Here is a 23,006-nt window from a genome sequence, read left to right on the forward strand (position 1 = left end):
TGTCTGACTGCTTCCCTGTTTCCAACTTCAGAAAAATTAAAAATTGTAAAATAAAAAAATAATAACATTAGAATGAAGGAATATTATGTATTTTCTGATTTGGGATAGAGGGGACCTGAGTGTTAAAACCCTCTACCCAAATGAGAGCCCTCAAAACTCTGTTTCTGATCTCTCACCTGGCCCTCCGTGGTCATTTTTTATCTTGTCTCCCCACTCCAGAGACCCTCGTTTGAATCTTCTCTATTCTTCTCAGAGTGGGTTTTAAAACTACCATGGCCTTCCTCTGGAAAGAATTCAATGGCATCCCATTGTTGCTAGAATGCAGACTCTACTTGGCTAGCATTTAAGGCCTTTCATGGTCTGACCCTACCGTGTCATCTTACAGTAACCTATTATTTTTATTGAATAAAATATATATAAGTGAATGAATGATTGTGAAAAAGTACTATAAATAAGTTGATTTTTCTGCCCCTTCCAAAAAAATCACTCATCTTCTGCCTGACTGGTGGTGACACAGTGGACAGAATGTTGACCTGGGACTCTGAGGTCCCACGTTTGAATCCCCAAGGTCACTGGCTTGAGCATGGGCTCACCAGCTTCAGCATGGGATCATCAGCTTGAGCATGGGATCTTAGACATGACCCCATGGTCATTGGTTTAAGCCCAAAGGTTGCTGGCTTGAGCAAGGGGTCACTTACTCTGCTGTAGCCCCCGGTCAAGGCACATATGAGAAAGCAACTTAAGTGACACAACTATGAGCCAATGCTTCTCATCTCTCTCCCTTCTTGTCTGTCTCTTACGTGCTAAAAAAAGAAGAAAAAGAGCACTGGCCGGTTTGCCCAGTGGTAGAGCATCGGCCTGGCGTGCAGGAGTCCCAGGTTCAATTCCCGGCCAGGGCTCACAGGAGAAGCGCCCATCTGCTTCTCCACCCCTCCCCCTCTCCTTCCTCTCTGTCTTTCTCTTCCCCTCCCGCAGCCGAGGCTCCATTGGAGCAAAGATGGCCCGGGCACTGGGGATGGCTCCGTGGCCTCTGCCTCAGGCGCTAGAGTGGCTCTGGTCGCAACAGAGCGACGCCCCGGAGGGGCAGAGCATCCCCTCCTGGTAGGCGTGCCAGGTGGATCCCGGTCGGGCGCATGCGGGAGTCTGTCTGACTGCCTCCCCGTTTCCAGCTTCAGAAAAATACAAAAAAAAAAAAAAAGATAAAAGAAAAAGAAATGACTCATCTTCTATCTTTAGGACTCACTTTGACAGACATCAAAAAGTCAAAAATTAAGCAATGGTGGATTGTGAGGCCCTGTAATACTATGTTCAAGCACACAGACATTAGTGTTAGACAGAGGTTGAGTTTGAATTTTCACCCTACAGCCTACTAACTTTGAGGCCTGGGCATATTATGTAACTCTCTGAGGCTTTGTTTCCTTCTCTGCAAAACAAGGATCAGAAGAGTACCTGCTTCATAAAGTTTTCATAAAAATAAGACAAGGTGATGCAGATAAAGCACAGTGTCTAGCATGTGATAAGTGTTCAATAGATGTTTAAAATAAATTAAGGGTTAAGAAGTCTTAGTAACTACCTTGTTGATAGTGAATCAGCAAGTAGCTGAATGCCTGTCTGTTAGACCTATATGGGAAGCAGAGAGAGGTCCAAGTCACCATCATGATGTGGAAGCTCAGTCATGCATGGGAGGGCCAGCATACAAAGCTGTAGAAACGCTTGTCCCTTGTGCTGAAAGGGATACCTGAGCTCCGTGGTAGGCATGCTCCTTGGCGAAGTATCTAAAACACTCAAGAAGCCAAATGTGATATTTGCAGCAGTTCCTGGTCTTCTTACCACCCAGGGTTAGCACTCCATGGACCTTTAATTTGCCCTGAAACACTCAGCTATCCCCATCCCATGCTTTATTTCCCAAACTTCCATGTCTTTTCTGGTCTTCTTGACCCACTTATGATGCATTCCTTCAGGCCTTGTGCAGGCCACTTTTAGTGCCTGAAACTTTTCATGGTGTCATGGTTGGCTCTATCAGGATTTTCTCATATGGCTTTTGAGCATTCGCATGGGTGAACTGTAAAGATCCATAAGGGGGGGAAGAAACAGTGTACAGGAAAGGTGGAAGTGCCAGGGCCAGCTCTTCCCAGGTCCCATCCTGAATGTCACTTTTCAGAGAAGGACTGAGAGGTGATCATCAACTCTGACTCTGATGAACAGCGCCTCCCAGTAGGAAGGTTTCCAGAGCTCAAGGCCCCTTGGCTGATGCCTGCTTTAGACCTACTCCGTGGTCAACTCCATCTCCCTTCTCCCTGTTTTGTCTCCACTCCCTTTTCCCAACAGTGGTCCCAAGGTCCTAGACGTGCCCCTGCCTGGTGATTCCAGGTCAGAGTGTACAATCCAACCACACCCTTAGTGTCTAGTCAACAGGGTGCATCATGTAACCTCTCTTTGTCCCCCATTTAGTCACTGACCCCAGGCTGAAACTCTACAGTGAACTATGAGCTTGACTACTATTAACACCCCCTCAGACTTATGATGAGATTCCACAACCACCATAGGGTGCCCATCATTTTATTTCGCATAGTTATGCGATATCATGACAATGATAATAATAGGTATGACTTTATGCATACCTTACAACTGCCCTGTTTCTTTTAAAGGTGATATTTTCAATTTAGAGATGACAAAACTGAGGCTCAGAGAATTAAGTAGCGTGTCCAGTCACAAGGTTACTAAGTGGCCAAGGAAGACTTGAACCCATGGCCCTCTGGCTGAGGGCAGGATCCTGTTTTTCTGTCCATGCCACCTCCCCAGCAAACTCTGCTAGAGCAAGGGACACCCCCACACCCATGCTGGGGGTGCCTGAACATCCCTGGTAAATTTCTGGATGCTGATGTATCCACCCAAAGGATATAATCAGGCAATATAATTGTTTTTCTTAAAAGTGTGTAACATGAGACACAGAGAAAACGTTTATTGCAGCGTACAGAATTTCACTATAATGGTATCAATTTTGTCCCTCTCATTTCTTCTTCCAACCAGGGAAAGCGTTCTTGATTTTTCAAAGCTTGAGATCTAACCTCACCCCTGCATGGATTTGCTCTGGCTGCTCACTGATCTGCCCTTCTACTAAAGCACTGATCCAGCCGGGACCATGCAGTTTCAGTTCTTTGGTCTTTCTTGTTTTTACTCAAGTGTCATCTGAGTCATCTATTCCAAAACTGAAGCCCCTCCCCAAGACTTGCTATTCCCCCTCACTGCTTTATTTTTCTCCTGAGCACTTACGCTACCCAGCTTAGACACTGTACTGATTTCTCCTAGTTATGCCCTGCCTTTCCATTACAGCATATGCTCCTCGAGGGCAAACTTCTATTTCTGCTTTTTTTCACAGCTGCCTTTCCCAGAGCAGGATCAGGTACGTGCTCAGTACTTATTGTTTGAATGCTTAGTATGCTTCATCTCCAGGTTACTGCAGCTAAGTTAGCTCTTCCTTCTGAAACAACTATCAAGTCCTCAAAGATAGCAAGCAGACCTTACATACCTTCTCTATCCCCATAACACTTTGAAAGGAGCCAGGCACATAGATAGAAGTTATTTTTTAAACCCACTTGCCCAATTAATTGTGAAGCAAATTAACCAAAATCGAGGACCCTAAGCCCTATGTGGAGGTTACCCGGATCTTCTCATCATTATGAATTTACCTCTGTTTTGAGGAATTTTAATCTGCGTGGCAGCAGATTGAGGTAGTCTTCTTCATGGTAAAAAATTATTTCTCTTTTATTCCTCAAAATTAACTGCCAGTGACCCTTTGTGCCTTCTCAAACTATTTTTCTCTTCTCCTTGCCTTGGAAGCCCATTGGGTCCCTTCGGTACCTGTCGCTCTGACAGCTCCCTGAAGCTAAGAGAGGAATTCAGCATGTTGTACAAGTTCTTGTGCCTCCAGGTTCAGGGTCAGGATGCGCATGCCCCAGAGGAGCAGGCGCGACAGGCTTACGTCACAGAGAGGTTTTGCCCCAGTCTTGCCCTCGTGAGCCAGGATGGGCGTGTACCACCTGCACTGTGCACAGACTGTGCCCAGGGGAGATCGCTGGTTTCCGTGGCTGTCTCACCCACAGCATGTCTCTGTGTGCACGCGTGTGTGTGTGGCAAACCAGCTCTGCCTGATTCACAGCCCTCCTGAGATAGGCTGGCTCCCCGGGGAGCTCCAGGTGCTGAAATCTCTTGGGAAGGAATAGCCTTGGCCCTAAGAGAATTCCCTAGGTGCCAAGTCAGAAGATTAGTTCCATCTGCCACCACCCAAATCAGGTCACAAGTTGCAGTGGTAGACAGTGAAATCATCTTTTCTTCTGGTTTTGGTGGTTACTATTTTTAACTGTGTTGTTGAATGGCCAGGAAGAACCTGAAGGGAAGGTAGCCAGAGCAGCGTAGCCCAGTTTCCTGGCTCAGGATCCCACAGCCCAGGCAGTTTCCTGTTTGCCAGAGGAGAGCTCATGGGGCACTTGGGGGGGAGGTATTCCCTTACAGTTTTAAGGTTTTGCAGCAGGAAGAGAGAGAAGAAATCTTCAGTTCTGTTCAGGCTCAGCCCTCATATCAATTATTTTTTCTTTTGGGTTGGGGTGGGTGAGATTGACGAGCAGGAGGGAGCAGGAGAAGGAGGGAGAACAGAATGAAAAAAAAAAAAAAAGGAAGCTTTAGCGGAACAAGATGTACTTTAAAATTCTGTCTGTTCTCCATCCAAAAACTGGCTTCTCCACAGGTGTAGGAGACCACTGCAACTTCTACAGATTTATGTTTGGCAGGTTTGTGGAACGCAACGCTAACAACACATTTTAAATGAAGCAAAATGAAATGCATTTGTAGTCCACAAGAAAGTTCTTAGTGTTTTTGTTTTTTGTTTTGGGATCTAATGTAGTGCTTAGAGTTGGTGCTGGCTGAAGCATCACAGATAGTCACACTGTGTGAAGCTGGCGTGAGTCTGGGGAGGAGCCAGGTGACCCAGACCAGGCTGGGGCTTGCTGGAAAAGGTCCAGTCACTCAAACTCCCCCCGGATTTTGGAACCTCCAGGAGCGGGGTGTAGCTCCAGGATCCTACCAGTTTTCTACCTACCATGTTTTCCAAAGGTTTTTTTTTTTGTTGTTGTTTTGTTTTTAATGACCTGATTCTCTCCATCAACACCACGGCAACTCTCTAGCCTCCAAAGGTCTCCAAGGATGAGGGCTTACTTAGGGGTCAGTATTCTGGAATCAGCATGCAGAAGTCATGAACACAAACCCAACATTCGGTTCTAATCTCCCAATTATGTTATGGAAGTTTCTGTCTGAGCCGTAAAATATATTTATGTTATTTCCTTAAAAATAATAAAATAAAATACATAGGCTTAATTGAACTTCGCTGGCCCACATGGGCATCTAGCTTCTTTATCAGAGCCTTGGTTTCCTCATTTGTAAAATAAAGATATTGGATATTGAATTAATGGTTTTTCCAGCTCAAAAATCCCAAGATTCAAAAAAAGTACATTGACTATCACTCCTCCAATTTCATAGGCTTTTTCCTAAATCTTGCTAAATTCTCCTATTGCCTTACTTCCTACTTTGAGGTATTTTTCACCATTCCAAATGTACCAATACTAGTTCCTCTTTAAGCTTCTCAAGGCTGGACTATCAGAACAATCTTCTTAGGGGTTTCATTGATTTTAACTGTTTTTATGTGTTAAGTGATACCACAAGTAGCTGTTCAGAATAACTAGCTTCACAGATTATTTCTTATCCAATTCAGAGCCTGTATATAACTTCTTACATCCCACTCCCACACCTTCCTTTAATCCCACTGTCACTTGGTTTAACATGACATGGCCCTAAGGCTCTAGCTACATTAGTATATTACCCAGCCCTCCATTCACCTCCAAGATTCCCACTCCTTTGCATACAAATCAACAATAACATCTTCATGTGGCCTCCCAATTCTCCGAACCAGTTTTTGTCCATCCTTCCTGCAAACCATGGCCTGGGTACACTTCCAGGAGACGGACACCATTTCCTTCAGGGCTCCCCTCACACTCTCTTCTTTGCCATTTTGACAACATACTCCATGTCATTTTCTAATGACCTCATGTTTATTTATTGACCCTTCTCTAAGGAAAAACGTCCAAAAAAAAAAAAGGATCCTAGGGAAAGTATGGCCTTCTCTCCTTTATTTGCAGTTTTAAGGGGTGAAAAGGCTCTTTCCTAAAAGTTTATTTTGAAGGCTCAGAAATTAAGCTCTTTTCTCCACAGTCTTTTTGGATTCAGTAGTCTTCTCAATGCCATAAGAAAGGTTTCCTGGGCCCTGGCCAGGTGGCTTAGTAGGTAAAGCATCATCCTGGTGCTACAAAGCATGGTCCCGGTGCACCAAGGTCAAGAGTTCAACCCTGGTCAGGGCATATTTGAGAAGCAACCAATGAGTGCACAACTAAATGGAGCAACCAAGTGTAACAATAAGCTGATGATTCTCTCTCTCTCAAATCAATGGAAAAAAATGTTTTAATTTAAAAAAATAAAAATAAACAAAAGGTTTCTAGTGCAACGTCCACAACACCATTTCTCACCAGAAGACTGCAGAGTTATGCAATGACTTGCTGCTTTAAGGCTTCCTCCAGAGGACTGGTTCAATCCTGCAGGTCTGTCTGTGGAGCTCCAGGAACACAGTGGAGCACACTGATTGTCATCCTTGGAACAACGGCACTGTGAGTGCCTCACATGTGTGTCTGTGTGCCTCAGTACTCACAGAAGGATCCGGGATGAGGGTGTAAATCCACCCTCCACCATACCTTTACTCTATGCTTACATAGGCTTGTCCTCTGGTGCCCAAGGTGTCAGGGGTATACTCAAGAAAATAAACCTGTGGGGAAATGGTTTATACATTTTTTAAAATATTGAATAGAAACACTACCTTGCAACAGGTTTTAGAGTGAATATCTGCACTTTCAACTGTTTGATCAACTGAGTATTAAGCCCTTGATCCTGTTTCCTCATGCTCCAATAACGCCAGTCCTTTGCTCCATCACTCGGGGTCAGATGCACCAGTCACAGCTTCTGCATCTCCAGAGCAGAGTCATGAACCTGAAAGGAATCTCCTCAATCAGGTTCAGCTACAGAGGTAAATCAATCTCCCCAATGAAAAGGCTGGTGGCAGGTTCACACACCTATGGCAAAAGTCATTCTGAGGGAAACATTGACTTTTTAACCCAAAATATTCCTGCCAGTGTAGTCGTGATTTTTAATCTTTTAAGCTAGCACATGCTTTTCTCGTTCCTTGCACTTCATTACATTCTCTGACACATATGAGCATTATTACTTTAATTAATAAAATGAACTCAAGTAGATTGGTTTGGGCATTTGAGGATTTCTTGAACGCACAGAAGGCCTTCTGGGGTAAACTGAATCAGAGCTAAAGTCTTTGGAGAAGAAGCTCTGGAGTCAGATGGTTGAGGTTTAATCTGATTTCTAGCTGCAGGGCCTTGGGCAAGGCATTCAGCCTCTTTGAACCTTATTTTCCTCGTCTATAAAATGGGATAACACCATCTAGCTGATTAGGTTGTTAGAAACAACAAATGTGACAAATGTAAGCAAATTGCTTGACACATAGGCATGCAATAAATGGTAGATTTAATCTAATAGATTAATATCAGAGAACTAAGTGCTATAGCATACAGAAAGAACACAGGGATGCAGAACATTTCATTCCTAAGGCATTTTCTCTAAGTCACCAAAAGATAAGAATAAACACATGCGTGCAAAAGGGCAGAGCTTAACATAACAGACGGGTGAAAAGAAAGGTGGAGGACAAGACAACAGAAAGGAACATTCCAAAGGAAATGATACCCTTTGGACTCCAAAAACAAGGGCTGGGTGTTGAGTGTTAGTCATTCCTCAGGTGCGACTTGCTACAGAAGACAGGGCTGAGATCCTCCCTCCAGTAAGGACCTGAATTATGATAGAGCCATTTACCTTCTCTCTGGAAAGGCCTACTGGAACCAGAGACTCAAGGGCAACAAATATATGCACTTCCTATGTTCATTGCAGCGTTATCTATTATATAATAGCCACAATATAGAAGCAACCCAAGGGCCCACCAATAGGGGAGTGGATAAGAAAGCTGTTGGTACGCACATTGGTACATACAGAGTGGGGCAAAAGTAGGTTTAGAGTTATGCGTATGGAAAATAATACAATAGTTAAATAATAATAATAAAAGAAAATAACTCTGTATTTTGCATGCTCACAACTGTAAATCTACTTTTGTCCCACCCTGTATACACAATGGAATAATACTTGGCGATAAAAAAAATGAAATTTTATCATTTGTGACTGCATCGATGAACCTGGAAGGTATTATGGTAAGTGAAATAAGTCTCAGGAAAGACAATACCATATGACTGTGCTTTTATGTGAAATCTCGGAACAATATACATGAACAAACAAAACAGAAACCTACTCATAGACACAGAGAACAGACTGATGGTGCCAGACTGGGTGACAGAGGAGGAGGGATTAAGAACTACAAATTGGTAGTTACAGAATAGTCATGGGGATGTAAGAAAACATAGTCAATAATATTGTAAAAACTACATATGGTGCCAGGCGGGTACTTGAAATATTGGGGAACACTTTGTAAAATATATTGAATGTAAACTCTAATTAAAATTTTTTTTTAAGTTTTTAAAAACACCATCTCTCCTGGAGTAGATGTGTGGCTCATCTAGGAGGTGTGGGAAACGCCTCGAAGAGAAGGCAGAGGAGAATCTTTATAACTAACCCTGATGCGTGTGCAGGATGCAATGATTCAAGGCCTGTGGTGCAGCATTTTAGGGCAAAGTAATCTCATGGTAACACCAGGCTCTCTGGAACTTTTTAAAAATGATGAATACTGCCAACTTACAAGAACAAAATAATTTGCCACCACAAATGCCAAACAGAATCTGTCTGATTCCAAGTCATGAAATACACCAAGTTTGTATTTAGAAGTCAGAATGGTGTAGATATATTATCCAAACCACAAACTGAACTAAACCTGGTTTACTTTTCTAAGCTTTAAACCAGTTCGAGGTGGGTGTAAGTGTACAGATTTTAAGATGTATATTCTAGTGTGCCAGGACAGAATCAATTTTATAAAACTGAATTGGGTCTTAATTGCAATATCAAAATTTTCTTAGAATCAGGCTTAACCTGTAGCTTGAGAATTCAACTCCAATTAGATAAAAACAAAAGGAAATAAAGAATTCACGATTAGCCAATAGTGATGATGATGGAGAAGATGATGATGGTGATGATGATCAGCATCAGGAGACTGCTGTACTCTCTGGGACTTGGTTCACAGAGTAATGACACATATCTATGTACCACAGGTGTACTGACCCTGGGTTGCCCTTGCAATGATTTCAGTACCTTCTAACTGGACAATCTCCCTTCTGACTGGTAGGAAGGAGCTTTGAGAAATGTGTTGAGCTGCAGATCACAGGGAAAGATTCTGTCCCACATAGGGGAGAGAAAAAAGATGGCTAGTTAACTTTTACAAATTAGTAATTATTAATTGTATTATTAAGATATTGTCCAGAGATTATGCCTTATGTGCGTGTGACCAGTATGTAGGCATTGTTAAATCTGTACATGTTAGTATAACATAAATGATTAGCAACTTGAATTTACTGATTTTGTTGGTATCTGATCTTTAAATCCTGAGAACACTAAGAGGGAGATAAAAATGGTGGACCACCACCAGTGGGACCAGCACAGAGTGAGTTATTTGTGTTGCTGAAAAATATAGAAGGAAGAGGGAATAAAAATCACATGTCCAGAGTGACATGGAAATTGGGGGTCAGGACAGTCTACACGGAGGAAAGGGAAGGGGTGGAAAGGTTGGGGGATGTACGCCTCCAGCGGTCATTTGGCCGATCTCTCTGGAGAAGGGGAAGATGCCCCGCAGAGGAAAGTAAAGGGGTTTTATTCTAGGCAGCCAGGACTTTGACAATGACTCAGATTTCAGGAATGTGACAAAATATGATCACTTGGCTACAAAGGCTCAGTTTTCTGTGGTTTCAGATTTACTCATCCGTGAAACATGGGACTTCCTGGCCATTGTAAAAGAACAGAGCAGGTGATCCCCGAGAGAATGAGCTGCTGATTCAGAGCTGAAGAAAGAGAGGGCTGTGCAGTTACTGGCTCCTTCTCCTTCCGCATTTCTGACCTCAGTTCTCTTCTCCTGCAAGTAAGGTTCAAAGTCTGTCCTGCCTGCTCTGCAGCTTTGACAGTTCTCCACTGGTAACTCCTCTTAGGGACAGAGTCAGATCTGCTCAGAGTAGCGTTGAGTTCCTGCAAGCACGAAACCTTGAGTTTTCTCTCTAGCAGCCCAGTTGGAGGCGTGGCCTCTACGTGGATTGCATATATAAAATGTCAGCCCACGTGGGAGTGATTCCATCCAGTTAGCCTGGCCCCACATTGCAGAGTTTAACTTGGATTCCGTTTCTCTTCCCCTTGTCCTACTTTCCCCTGTGGCTTAGAGCTGTTTTTCCATTTTATTTCACAGACATGTGAGGCATCTCACTCCTCCATTTCCCCCACCCAGTGCTTCCACACATCTGGAAGAGCAATGTTCACATCTGGAGACCATTCTCTTCTGGAAGATTTCTTTCAACATTCTTTTCTTTGAAACTCAATCCATGTAGCCTCTTGTTCAAAAGGGCCTCTGAACTACTGGAACCATTTGCAGAGGCTCAGGAAAAAGTCCTTAGCTTTAGCCCTACGTGGTGGAATTTATGACTCAACTCAAACCCAGCATTTTGTTTCTGATTGCTTTTTCTTTTTGTAGTAATTATTTTTCTGAGTTTCATGTTGAAAAGGACTGGGAGCCTTAACCTAAGTCATATGTAATCGAAAGGTTGAAAGTGAGATATTCGGGAATCACAATGGTCTCTGTGAACTTGGACTAGATAGTTATTGCCTTATTAATAAAATTGGGGTTCATTGTTTAAAATTTGATTAATAACCCTGCCTTGTTATCCGATGAGATTGTGCCGAGATAAGGTGAGACAGTTATCTGCATGTGCTGTTCTCACACCTGGGTTAGGGAAGGATTGATGGAGAAAAGGGAAGGGGCGCCTGTTGCCCTGGGACAGTCTCTGCTTTAGCACAAACCCCTCTCCATTAGTCCATGAAAAACCCTAAGGCTGTGGTTCTATGATGCACCACTGGGCAGGGGAAAGGCAGAAATATCTGGAACACGAAAGTCCTGCAGTCAGCCACATGCTCTCATCCTGATCAAGTCAACAGTAGAGTATTTAATCAATGATTCTCAAATCTAATATGCATACAAATTACCCGGCCATTCTGACAAAACGCAGACTCCGGCTCAGCAGGTCTGGGGAGGGGCTGAGGTTTGTAACTCTAACAAAGCCCAGGTGATACCTACGCTGTAAGTTCCCAGACCATACTCTGAGTAACATGATAGAGGGAAGCAGAACTCTAAGCCAAAAATTCAACCTCGGCCAGGGAGTGAATTCGCCAGGTTTGCAGTGCAAATCTAACTCTCAGGCAAAGTCAGTGGAAGGAGAGGCATAGAGGGAAATGAAATTCACATTCCTAAAATGCACAAAGACTTTGTTCAGCCCAACTTTGACCCTCTCCTGCCAGAAGGCAGGAGTCACGTGGCTTCTTGGGTGTGAAGGGAAAACTAATTGCCCTCTTTCACCCATTCCCCTCCTTCAAGTATTTCCTTCAGAGGTAGGTTCACGCCTAGTGGAGGGAATGCCAACTATGGATGGCTGCCTTTGACCTTCAGCAAGTTGTCCAACTCCCAGCCAGGAGGTTGCTACCAGAGGGAGAAGCACTGCCTGCCAGCCTCTCCTGCCCCTGGGCTATGTTGCCTGGCAGCCAGAGGGCAGGAGGAAGGCAGGGAGGAAATAATGGTAACAGGAGAGACCAAGCTAAAGCCATCTGAGGGCTCCTGCTTACACAGACACATACACTAAGCAGGGTAGAATGTTAATAAGCCTCAGAGGGAGGACACCAGTGGGTGTGAACCTAGAAAGCAGGAGGCCAGAAGTTTACACTCATTTTTCCGTTTTATTATTTTTAAAATACAAATAATAAAGGGAGGAGGGGAAAAATCCTACTTTGTAGATGAGCTGGCAAGGCAGAAGGAAAAAACTGAAAAACTGCTTATAAAAACCAAGGAAATCATTAAAGGGTGTGGAGGAGGCTGGGAAGAAGTTGGTAAAAATTCTGTACTAAAAGCTAAAACATGTCTTGAAAAGTGGCCAAAGAATAGTTTATAGTAAGGTCTAAAGAGCTAAAATGAGACACCACCCAGGCGTGAGCTCCCCATGGCTCCCGAATGAGGTGGGAAGAATACCACAACGTGGCCCACTCGCCCCACCCCCACCTGCAATCTCATCCAAGTATCCCCGGTCAGGGGCCACCCTGGCCTACAAGAAGGCACGGGACAACAGACGGTAGACCAGGGAGGCAGCTAAAGCGGCAGGAAGATCTTTTATCCCAGTCACAGTTCTGGGACTCCACTGTCCTCACAGGTTGAAAGCCTTTATTCGGGCCTGTCAATTGTCTTAAATTGTTGTAACTGCATCTGCTCTGACCTTCTCCGCACTCCAAGCCCTCCCCCAAACAGCCATAAGAATGAGCCTTCTAAAACACGCTGCTTAAAATTTTTCATAGTTCCCTGCTGCCAACAAAAAAAATTCCAAACTTCTTAGCATGGCATTCGATGCTTCCCACAGCCTGTGCTAGTCTACTGTCCCAGGTACTCCCGGGTACTCTACCAACTCCAGCCCCCACACGTCAACTCACCCAACCACACATGCCACCCAGCCATGCACCTTTCCTCTCCTGCGCCTTTGCACATTGCCGAACTTCCGCAGTTTGTCTTCTGAACAAGTCCTATTGACCATTTTAAAATCACACAGAGATAACATTAAATTATTTTTAATTAATATATGCACATAATTTAATTTTTTTAAGTGAGGAAGATAACATGCAAAGAAACAATCTCGTGACTTCATCTTCCCCCTGCCCATCCCTTATCCCCAACTAAATCACCTTCCGCTCTTTAAATTTTCTCTCCTGGTGGTTATTTTCATTTCTCTAAGAACTATTTCTTGATTTCCTTAAAGTTATTTCTTGATTTAGCAATTCTACATATCCCCCCCTCTTTTTTTTTTTTTTTTTTTTTTGCATTCTGACTCTAATAAATGAGCATTTTTGCATACATGGAACGTATTGCTATTTTCATTTTCCCAATGGAAACCTTTAATCACTTTAAGGTAAGTTACAAGAAAAACCAATAAATGATAAGGAGGAAGAGTTCAGGCTGGGCAGTCAGCCCTGCTGGGTCCCAGTCGCTGACTTACTACTTATGCCTTGTGTGATCTCGTTCAGGTGACCTCACCTTTCTTTGCTTATGATGTCTTCATAAATGGTGCAGGATACAAGTTAGTGTCTCCTTCAGCTGTAAAATCTGTACTGATATCTCACTAGGCTTGCAGCAAACCTGCATCTGTATCTCTCTTCACTTCTGTTCGAGGTCGGAGATCCTGCTTCCAGAACCCTACGTCTCTCTCTAGCTTGCTTTACTCCCTCGTCTGGTAGAAGTGCATCCTCAAATGGCCTCCTTAAAAAGATGTGTAGACCTGAAACTAATATAATATAGTATGTCAATTGTAATTGAAATGAGTTTTTAAATTATGTTTAAAATATATTGAATTAAGCCTTTCCAACATCTCACTTGTCTGAAAATGTTATTTCTTCTACCTTCAAAATTCACAATTATTATTGCTGGATATAGAATCCTAGCAGAAAGTTATTTTTCTTCTTAATTTGAAGCATTTATTTGTCTTTCAACATTTAGTATTGTTTTTACAAGTCTTTATGTTCATTAATGGGTGGGTTAACATTATTTTCTTCATTTCTCTCTCTCTCTCAAAACATTTAAGATCTCTCTTTTATCATTAATGTTCTGAATTTTTAAATGTTGCATTTGCTATCTTTTGTTTATTATGTTGGGTATGAGGTAAATGCTTTTTTTCTTAACTTTTTTATCCTTCAACTCTAGGAAATTCTCTCATAATATTTTTTATTCTTTTCTTTTCTCTCTCTCTCTCTCTTTTTTTTTTTTTTTTTTTTGTATTTTTCTGAAGTTAGGAGTGGGGAGGCAGTCAAACAAACTCCCACATGCGCCCGCCCGAGATCCACCCTACATGCCCACCAGAAGGCGATGCTCAGCCCATCTGGGGTGATGCTCCACTGCAACCGGAGCCACTCTAGTGCCTGAGGTGGAGACCATGGAGCCATCCTAGCACCTGAGCCAACTTTGATCCAATGGAGCCTTGGCTGTGGGAGGGGAAGAGAGAGACAGAGAGAAAGGAGAGGGGGAAGGGTGGAGAAGCATATGGGCACTTCTCCTGTGTGCCCTGACCGGGAATTGAACCCAGAACTTCCACACACCAAGCCGATGCTCTACCACTGAGCCAACCTTCCAGGGCTAATTTTTTTGTAATTGTTTCCTATGTGTTTTTCTTTTTAGCTCTCCTTTCAATTGGATGTTAAGTTTCTGGGTTATTCTAGATGTTATTTTTTTGTTTATCATTTCATATATCTTTTTCTTTTATTTTTTATCTATTTTATCACTCAACTTTTTTTGTGTGTGACAGAGACAGAGTCAGAAAGAGAGACAGATAGGGATAGACAGACAGGAAGAGAGAGAGATGATTGTTGTGGTTCCTTAGTTGTTCATTGATTGCTTTCTCATATGTGCCTTGACCGTGGGCCTTCAGCAGACCGAGTGATCCCTTGCTCAAGCCAGTGACCTTGTGCTCAAGCTGGTGAGCCTTGCTCAAACCAGATGAGCCTGCGCTCAAGCTGGCAACCTCAGGGTCTCAAACCTGGGTCCTCCACATCCCAGTCCGACATTCTATCCACTGTACCACCGCCTAGTCAAGCTCAACTTTTTTTTTTTAAGTAAGAGGAGGGAAGGCAGTGACACAGACTTCCACATGCTCTCCAACCAGGATCCACCCAGCAACCTCCTTCTTGGGACAATGTTCGAATCAATCAAGCTATTTTTAGCACCCGAGGCTGATGCACTCAGACCAACCGAGCTATGCTCAGCATCTGGAGCTAATTCTCAAACCAATTGAGCCACTGGCTGCAAGAGGGGAAGAGAGAAAGAAGAGGAAGAGGGAGGGGGAAAGAAGCATATAGTAGCTTCTCCTGTGTGCCCTGATTAGGTATCAAACCTGGGACATCCATATGCCAGATTGACGCTGTCTCCACTAAGCCACTGGCCAGTGCCTCATCAAACTTTTTAATTAATACAGAGTTTAACTGATACAGAGTCTTTATAAATATCTCTGAGGATACAAATTTATTTCATTTAAGTTCCTTATTTACTCTAAACTATCTCTTGTTCTCCTATTTGTTCATTTCCCTATTTCACAGTGTTTCTCTTTATGTATCACAATGTTCTCAAATACTTAGTCACTAGGGGAATTAGTAAAACTGACCACAAATTCAGTGTACACCAGCAGTCGTAGTTGACTATCAGGCTGCATTTCAGGGTGAACAGAAATGGAGTCCTGATCTGGCATTAGCTTCCACACTAGGAACAGCTTGTTCAGTGTCTTTAGACAGGAACAATCCTTTCCTCATGGCCTCTGGGTAAAGAAGTAAGGGATTCCTATGACCCTATATCTCCCTCTTATCCACTGTCAAATCCAAAGTTCTTAGTACTGAGTTCTTCCAGGATTCTGCAAGAAAAATCGTCCTTGCCAGCCAGCTGCAGTGTATCTGTCCCTCACAGCACCTCCCTCTGTCCACCTCGCTTCCTCAGCCTTCAGCCCTCCTCCCACTTCCTAGAACCCAATGTCACACCATCACTCATCCTCTGAAGACCCTCTCCACACTTTCGGCACTGTTGAAGTTTATACCAATTCTAACTCCTTTGCTGTCATGTCATGAGGGCTCACAAGGTAAAGAAAATAAATGTGCTTTCCAAGAAACCAAAACCAAAAAATGACAATTCCAAAAGTTTCCAGAGAGAAGACAGAGATGCCCTGAAAAAGAACAGAAATTCTTAATATCAACAATGGATGCTGGCCAAAAGAATAATTTTTTTTATTGTTGAAAGACAATAACCTTCAACTTAAAACAAACTGTCTTTAAAATTGGGGGCAAATTAACTATATCTCAGGCATATTCAAACTTCTTTTAATAGTCGCTTAGTAGAAGTATTTCAGTAAGAAGAGAAATAAAAACAAGATAAAACTATGAGATTTATGTTAAGAATAAATAAATAAACACTGTATACATCTTAATTTTTTCTAAAAAGGAAACAAAAAAATGAAAGTTAAAAAATAGAATAGAGAAGTAGAATTAAAAAGACTTATGGAGTGTTATACAAAGTAAATAAGTGGGAGGATCTACACCTAGTCACATTATATTGAATTTATAAACTGGCAAAAAATAAATTTAAGACTTGCATAGATTACCAACCATTATGGAAATTAAAATGTCAACTACTTTTTGCCCTGGCCAGTTGGCTCAGTGGTAGAGCAGCAGTCCAGCATATGGATGGCGTGGGTTTGATTCCTGGTCAGGGCACACAGGAGAAATGCCCATTTGCTTCTCCACTATTTTCCCTCTCCTTCCTCTCTATCTCTCTCTTCCCCTTCCGTAGCCAAGGCTCCACTGGAATTAGTTGCCCTGGGTGCTAAGGATGGTTCCATGGCCTCACCTCAGGTGCTAAAATAGCTCCAGTTACAACAGAGCAATGACCCCAGATGGACAGAACACCACCCTCTAGTGGGCTTGCCGGGTAGACCCCGGTCAGCATCAGGCATATGAGGGAGTCTGTCTCTCTGCTTCCCCATGTCTCACTTAAGAAAAATACAAAAAAAAAAAAAGTCAACTAACATATTTTCCTATGTATAAGGTGCACCTTAAATTTTGGGGCCAGAAATTTGGGGAAAAAATGTATTACTTTTTTATAAATATGTTACATTGTAATATATTTTTTAAATGTATTACATTTATAAGTTATTGAACTCAAGTTTTATTCATCATAAAATTTATACAACTCCTCATCACGTCAAATGCAAGTAAAAAAATCTACAACCACTGTATAAAACACACCCAGTTTTTAGACCCCAAATTTTTTGAAAAAATGTGTGTCTTATACATGGGGAAACATGGTATTTTTTAGATTAATAACTGTGACTTTTATTCCAAAACTGGATAAGAAAATACACACAAAAAGTTATAGTATCTTCATGCATAGGTAATTATTATGTCTCACATATGTAAGAAATTCTTGAAAATCAACATAAGATTAAAAACCCAAAAGAGCCCTGGCCGGTTGGCTCAGTGGTAGAGCATCAGCCTGGCGTTCAGGAGTCCCAGGTTCGATTCCCGGCCAGGGCACACAGGAGAAGCGCCCATCTACTTTTCCACTCCTCCCCTTCTCCTTCCTCTCTGTCTCTCTCTTCCCCTCCCGCAGCCAAGGCTCCACTGGAGCAGAGTTTGCCCAAGCGCTGGGAATGGCTCCATGGCCTCTGCCTCAGGTGCTAGAATGGCTCTGGTTGCAACAGAGCGATGCCCCAGATGGGCAGAGCATCGCCCCCTGGTGGGCATGCTGGGTGGATTCCGGTTAGGCACATGCGGGAGTCTGTCTGACTGCCTCCCCGTTTCCAGCTTCGGAGAAATAAAAAAAAAAAAAAAAAAAAAAAAAAAGCCCCAAAAGAAAAAATGAACAAAACATGGAATACACAATTTAGAGAATGGATACCACCTGAGATAAGATATGTATTTCTAGGAAGACCCAGAAATCAGAGAAATACAAATTCTAAAACAGTGACTTACTAGATACATCCAATACACAATGATTAGAAACCTGAGTAATACCAAGTGATGGAGAAGATTCAGAGAAATAGACTTATTCATGCATTTCTGGAGCAGCCTTAAACTGGCACAGCTTTTCTAGAAGGCAACCATGGAGTATTGAGTGAAAATTAAATATTCATATGCCTTATGCCAGGGGTTGGGAAACTTTTTGGCTGAGAGAGCCATGAACGCCACATATTTTAAAATGTAATTTCATGAGAGCCACACAACCTGTGTACGTTAGGCATTATCCAGTAAAAATTTGGTGTTGTCCTGAAGGACAGCTGTGATTGGCTCCAGCCACCCGCAACCATGAACATGAGTGGTAAGAAATGAATGTATTGTAATACATGAGAATGTTTTATATTTTTAACGTTATTTTTTTTTTAATTAAAGATTTGTCTGTGAGCCAGATGCAGCCATCAAAAGAGCCACATCTGGCTTACCAGCCATAGGTTCCCGACCCCTGGCTTATGCCAACACTCACTCATTCTGGGTCTGTGCCCAGAGAGGCTCTTACAGAGGCCCATAGAAGCACAGGTACAAGAGTACTTGTCTTATCACTAGAGGCTATTGTATGTGAGTCAGTGAATGGCAGCTGGGGAAGGGGAGGGAATGAAAGAGGGGGCAGAAGTGAAATGGGAGTGAAGAATGCAACCTTGCACAGCTTGTTAATGAACCGAGGAATGCGTCCAACTCAGCTCTGCATCTGCTATTCCACAGACCAAAAGCTACCATGCACAAGTAGCTGTTTACCACCTGAAATCTCACTGTGGGTCAGACACGCAGGTAGAAAAATAAACGGGACAAGATTTAATAAGAGATTTAACCAGACAAGAGCAGCAGGCTGCTGCCCCTGCTCTGATCTAAGAGGTGAGCTATGGAGGGAATAGAACCGCCCCTTTCTTGACCCTCCAGCAGTCTCCCGTCCCTCGTCCGTCCATTCATCTAGCCTAGTGGAAAAAGAGAGAAGGCCTCACCCTCTATAAACAAACCGCTCCCTGACCCTCAGTAATCTCCAGGCATAGATTTCCCACCCAGACCTCATTACCTTCCACAGAACCCTGTGGAGCAGGTTGCTCAAGCCCCAAGTGATCCTGCCCACTTCACCCGGAGTCACATTACAACAGTGTTGACAGCTGTCCCTTGTCGCAGGGCGTCAATGCAGCCATCGCATACGTGGGTCTTGGACTCTGTGGAGAAGAAGGGCAAAGGGACCAGATGGAGGCAAGATGCTGTGTTTTCTAGGAAAGAGTAAATCATGTTTATAGCGATTACTTCTGCACCCCTCTAGATAATCAACCTGAACACCTGGAGAGAGAGGCACCCACTTCTCACGGATACGGATCAAAATGGGTCTGTGGGAGTAGCACAGGAATAGAGAGAAGGTGGCACAGAGATGAACTCTCCGGGCTGAGGAGGTTCCGAGACAGATATTTTCCCGCTGTGAGGACATTGCTGGCCCCTTTTTTCTTCTACATATGCCTGCATCAGCCTTCTCCTTAGAACCAAAGCCGCAGTTTTTCTCTCTGCCATGGATTCCTAGTCCGTGGAGCTTGCCTCACCTGGTCCCCTGGCGCAGGCACACAATGCACCTTCCTCCCCACCTCCCTCAGTCTACCGGGCATGGAGCCCTCAATTTTGGCTACTTCAGACCTCACCAGACCACAAAATGGCCCTAAATCTTGTTCAGTTTGCTTGATCTCTGCTACCAAATAGATGGACAGTCAGCTATACTCATACAGCTTACCCTGTGGACAAAGCAGGTCCTGAGGCCTTCTCAAGAAAAACTACAGAAAGAACCCTGGCTGTATAGCTCAGTTGGTTAGAGCATCATCTCTAAGTGCAGAGGTTGCTGGTTTGATCCCTGGTCAGGGCACATACAGGAACAAATCAATGTTCCTGTCTCTCTCTCTCTCTCTCTTTCTCTCTCTCTCCTCCTTCCTCTCTCTCTAAAATCAGTAAAATTTTTAAAAAATTAAACAATGGAAAAGAAAAACTACAGAAATAGAAGTTATAAGCCCTGCCCTTAGAAATGTAATTCCGTGTCTTTGGGTCACCTGTTAAGCATAAGCCACTATTCTCAACACTTTTATATAGTACATTTTTTTATTGATCTCCACAATGACCTCAGGGGTTAAGTTAAAGCCTCATTTTCTCTGTGGTCTAAATGAGTAAACTGAGTCTCTTGGAGGTTGAGGATGTGCCTCAAATAACAGCTGGTGACAAGTCCAGGACTTCTGACCCCAAGCTCAGGAACATTTCACAATGCCGTTGTTGCATTAAAAAGAATCTGTCCTACTTGGAAATGCAGAGCACTTCATCCTGAAACAGACTCAAAGTATTTTCAAAATAGTGTGCAGACGAGAACAAAAGCGTGATAAAAGAAACTCTGGGCTCATGTGTTCTGGCCTCTTTGCAGAAAGGAAGGGTTTAGCAAGTGAACGGTCCTTAAAGGGAGCAACCTTTGCAATCTAGTTGAAAGAACAGAGAGCGATAGAATGTCAGAGAAGAGAAAATAAAGTTGGAATAAGGATCTTCTCTGAAGGTTACTCAGACATTCCTCCTGTCGGGGAACATATTTTCCACTCAGTCTCCAGAGTAAGAGGAGTCATGATGAAACGTGGCAGGGTGGATTCAGGTTAGACGGCACAAAAAATATTTCTGGGGATGAGGTAGTTAAATACCACACTATTTCATTAAAGGAAGTGGTGAAATGTAGATTTTTTTTTTCCCCCGCAGATGGTTTTGGCTTACTCTTGTTGGAAACGGGAGATGGAATACTTGAGTTCTGGAAATCTCATCTGAAATTGGCAATTCTGCAGCTGTAAGAGAAGTTTATTGTGTTCCCATTAAGAGAGTTCAGGGCAACCCGTATAATGACAAACTATTACACAACCCCAGACCCTCCCAGAGAGCTTACTGCAAGGGCTTTTCTCACCTTTCCTCCCTGGTTCCCATACTCCAGCAAGCATGAACCAGAAAGAGCCTGAGTCACCAGGTCTCGTGACTGAAAGTGCACTTGGGGCCTCTCCACGCTTGGCAAGGCCACATGAAACCGAAATCACAGGTGCCCTGCAAGCTGAGGAGCGCTAGGCAGTTACAGGTTTGTATCAGGAAGCATCCCAGGGCTGCTTCCTCACCATCCGAGCTGTAGAAAAAATTTGTACTTGGGAACGAGTCATTCCAAGGCACAATGGCCTGGCTGTAAGATCACTTGTGGACCATGTAAGTGACCGTGTTCACCTTTGGGGTCTTCTGGATGCTGCAGACTCAGGATCTCCCAGGAAAATCCCAGCTCCACTCCCTCTGTTAGCCTCCCTTCACTGATCTTTCCAAAAGACGTTTGTAATGGCCCCTTCCCTGCTCTGTGGATGCTGTTCAGGTATGTGTCAGTCAGATAGGCAATTAGTCACTTGGTTTTGCAAAAAGCACCAGGACAACTCACACCCCCGCAAAAATAATGTTGTTTCACTGATCAGGAATGATTTCACTGCCCCTGCGGGAAATCAGAAAAGGCCTTGAACAGGAAAGTCACGGGAAGAAATGTTTCTCTTCCTGCTCTAATGATTTCCATTTTCCTGAGAATCCGGACGCAGACCTAATTTTAGTCAGACCTTAGGAATCACCTAGGTCAACCTCACCATCTTCCAGGAAAGGGAGCCTAAGTTCAGAGAGATGAAGCCTCTCGTCCAGGTCACACAGCTGGCCGGTGCCCTTCCCCTGGGAGGAAGGGCACACATCCACGGTGAAGGAGGATGAAATAGGCCATTTCCCTCTTGTGTTTGAAGAAATGGGGTTTCTCTAAGGTTGACAAGTACAGTTTTAGACATTTTTCCGTCCTGTCCGTGTCCCAACTACCACCAAACAGACTCATGAATTGCCTGCTCTCCTGCTTCTAAGAACTCACTAAGACTTTTATTTCCATGAAAGGATTTTAAATTTAGAGGCACCATCAGTTCCTTCAGCAGAACTAGGAACGGCTTCCTGACCCACAAAAGGAGGAGACTGTCCTCCGCAAGCCCAGGTTGGGTGGCAAATGCAAGTATTTTGCCATCCAGTTTTGTCACCTACCTTTTTTTCCCATTCTTCCCTCCCAATTCCCAGATCTCACTTCTTTATCACCAAAATGGATCAGTCAATTATAAACAATGTGGATGTTTTAAGAGTCAGGGTTTTCCAGTCAAAAGGCCTAGACATTAGCAGGCACATTGGATAGAGTGTCATCCTGGAGCAGCTGAGGTCACCAGCTCAATCCTGGGGTCCTGGCTTGACTCTAAGGTGGCTGGTTCGAGCCCTGGTTAAGGCACAGATGAGAAGGAATCAGTGGGTACACAACTAAGTAGAACAATACGTTGATGCTTCTCTCTCTATCTAAAAAAAAAAAAAGGATACTTAATGATTGGCATCTTTAAATTGAGGAATTAAGGACAGTAATGCTATGGTGCTATGAGAATGAAATGAGATTATATTTTGGGAAAGCCCTTTTGGAATTCTTGAGAGGAAATGTAAGAAATTTTCATGACTGCTTCCAAGCTGTCCTGTGCCTGACCATGCAGTCGAGTTCACAGCCCAAAGGAAGGGTGTCGGCAGCTGGGCTGGGCCAGAGGTAGGGCTAGAGATTGGAAGTGTAGTCTCTGCCACCTGTGTACACAGGAAGAAGCCTCTTCCCACAGTCCTGAGAGGGGCCATGGCAGGGGCACGCTGTGGCTAGGGCCAGCTGTGAGCACCATCCCAGAATGCACTGCGGCTGCTGCTTCTGGTCAGCCCCTGAAGCTGCTTTTTTTTTTTTTTTTTTTTTTTTTTTCCTTCTGATTTTGGTTCTCATGGCTTCTGGAGCATTTTAAAGAGGCTATGTCACTACTGGCCTGACAGACAGGCAACTTGCTCTAGGGCAACAACTCATTTTTTTCCCAGTTGGAGCTTGTGCAAGCAGTTAATATTGGGATGTGGATGCCTAGAATAATTCACTATTACTTCATGTCCTTCAGGTACTCAGTTTTTTGTTCCTACTCCAATATCATCAGTAGTCTTCACAAGAAATGATAACTTTCTGTATGACTAAGATTGATGCTTGACCTTCATTCTCCATCTCA

The sequence above is a fragment of the Saccopteryx leptura genome, chromosome 1 (assembly GCF_036850995.1).
Source record: "Saccopteryx leptura isolate mSacLep1 chromosome 1, mSacLep1_pri_phased_curated, whole genome shotgun sequence".
In the NCBI taxonomy this organism is placed as follows: Eukaryota; Metazoa; Chordata; class Mammalia; order Chiroptera; family Emballonuridae; genus Saccopteryx; species Saccopteryx leptura.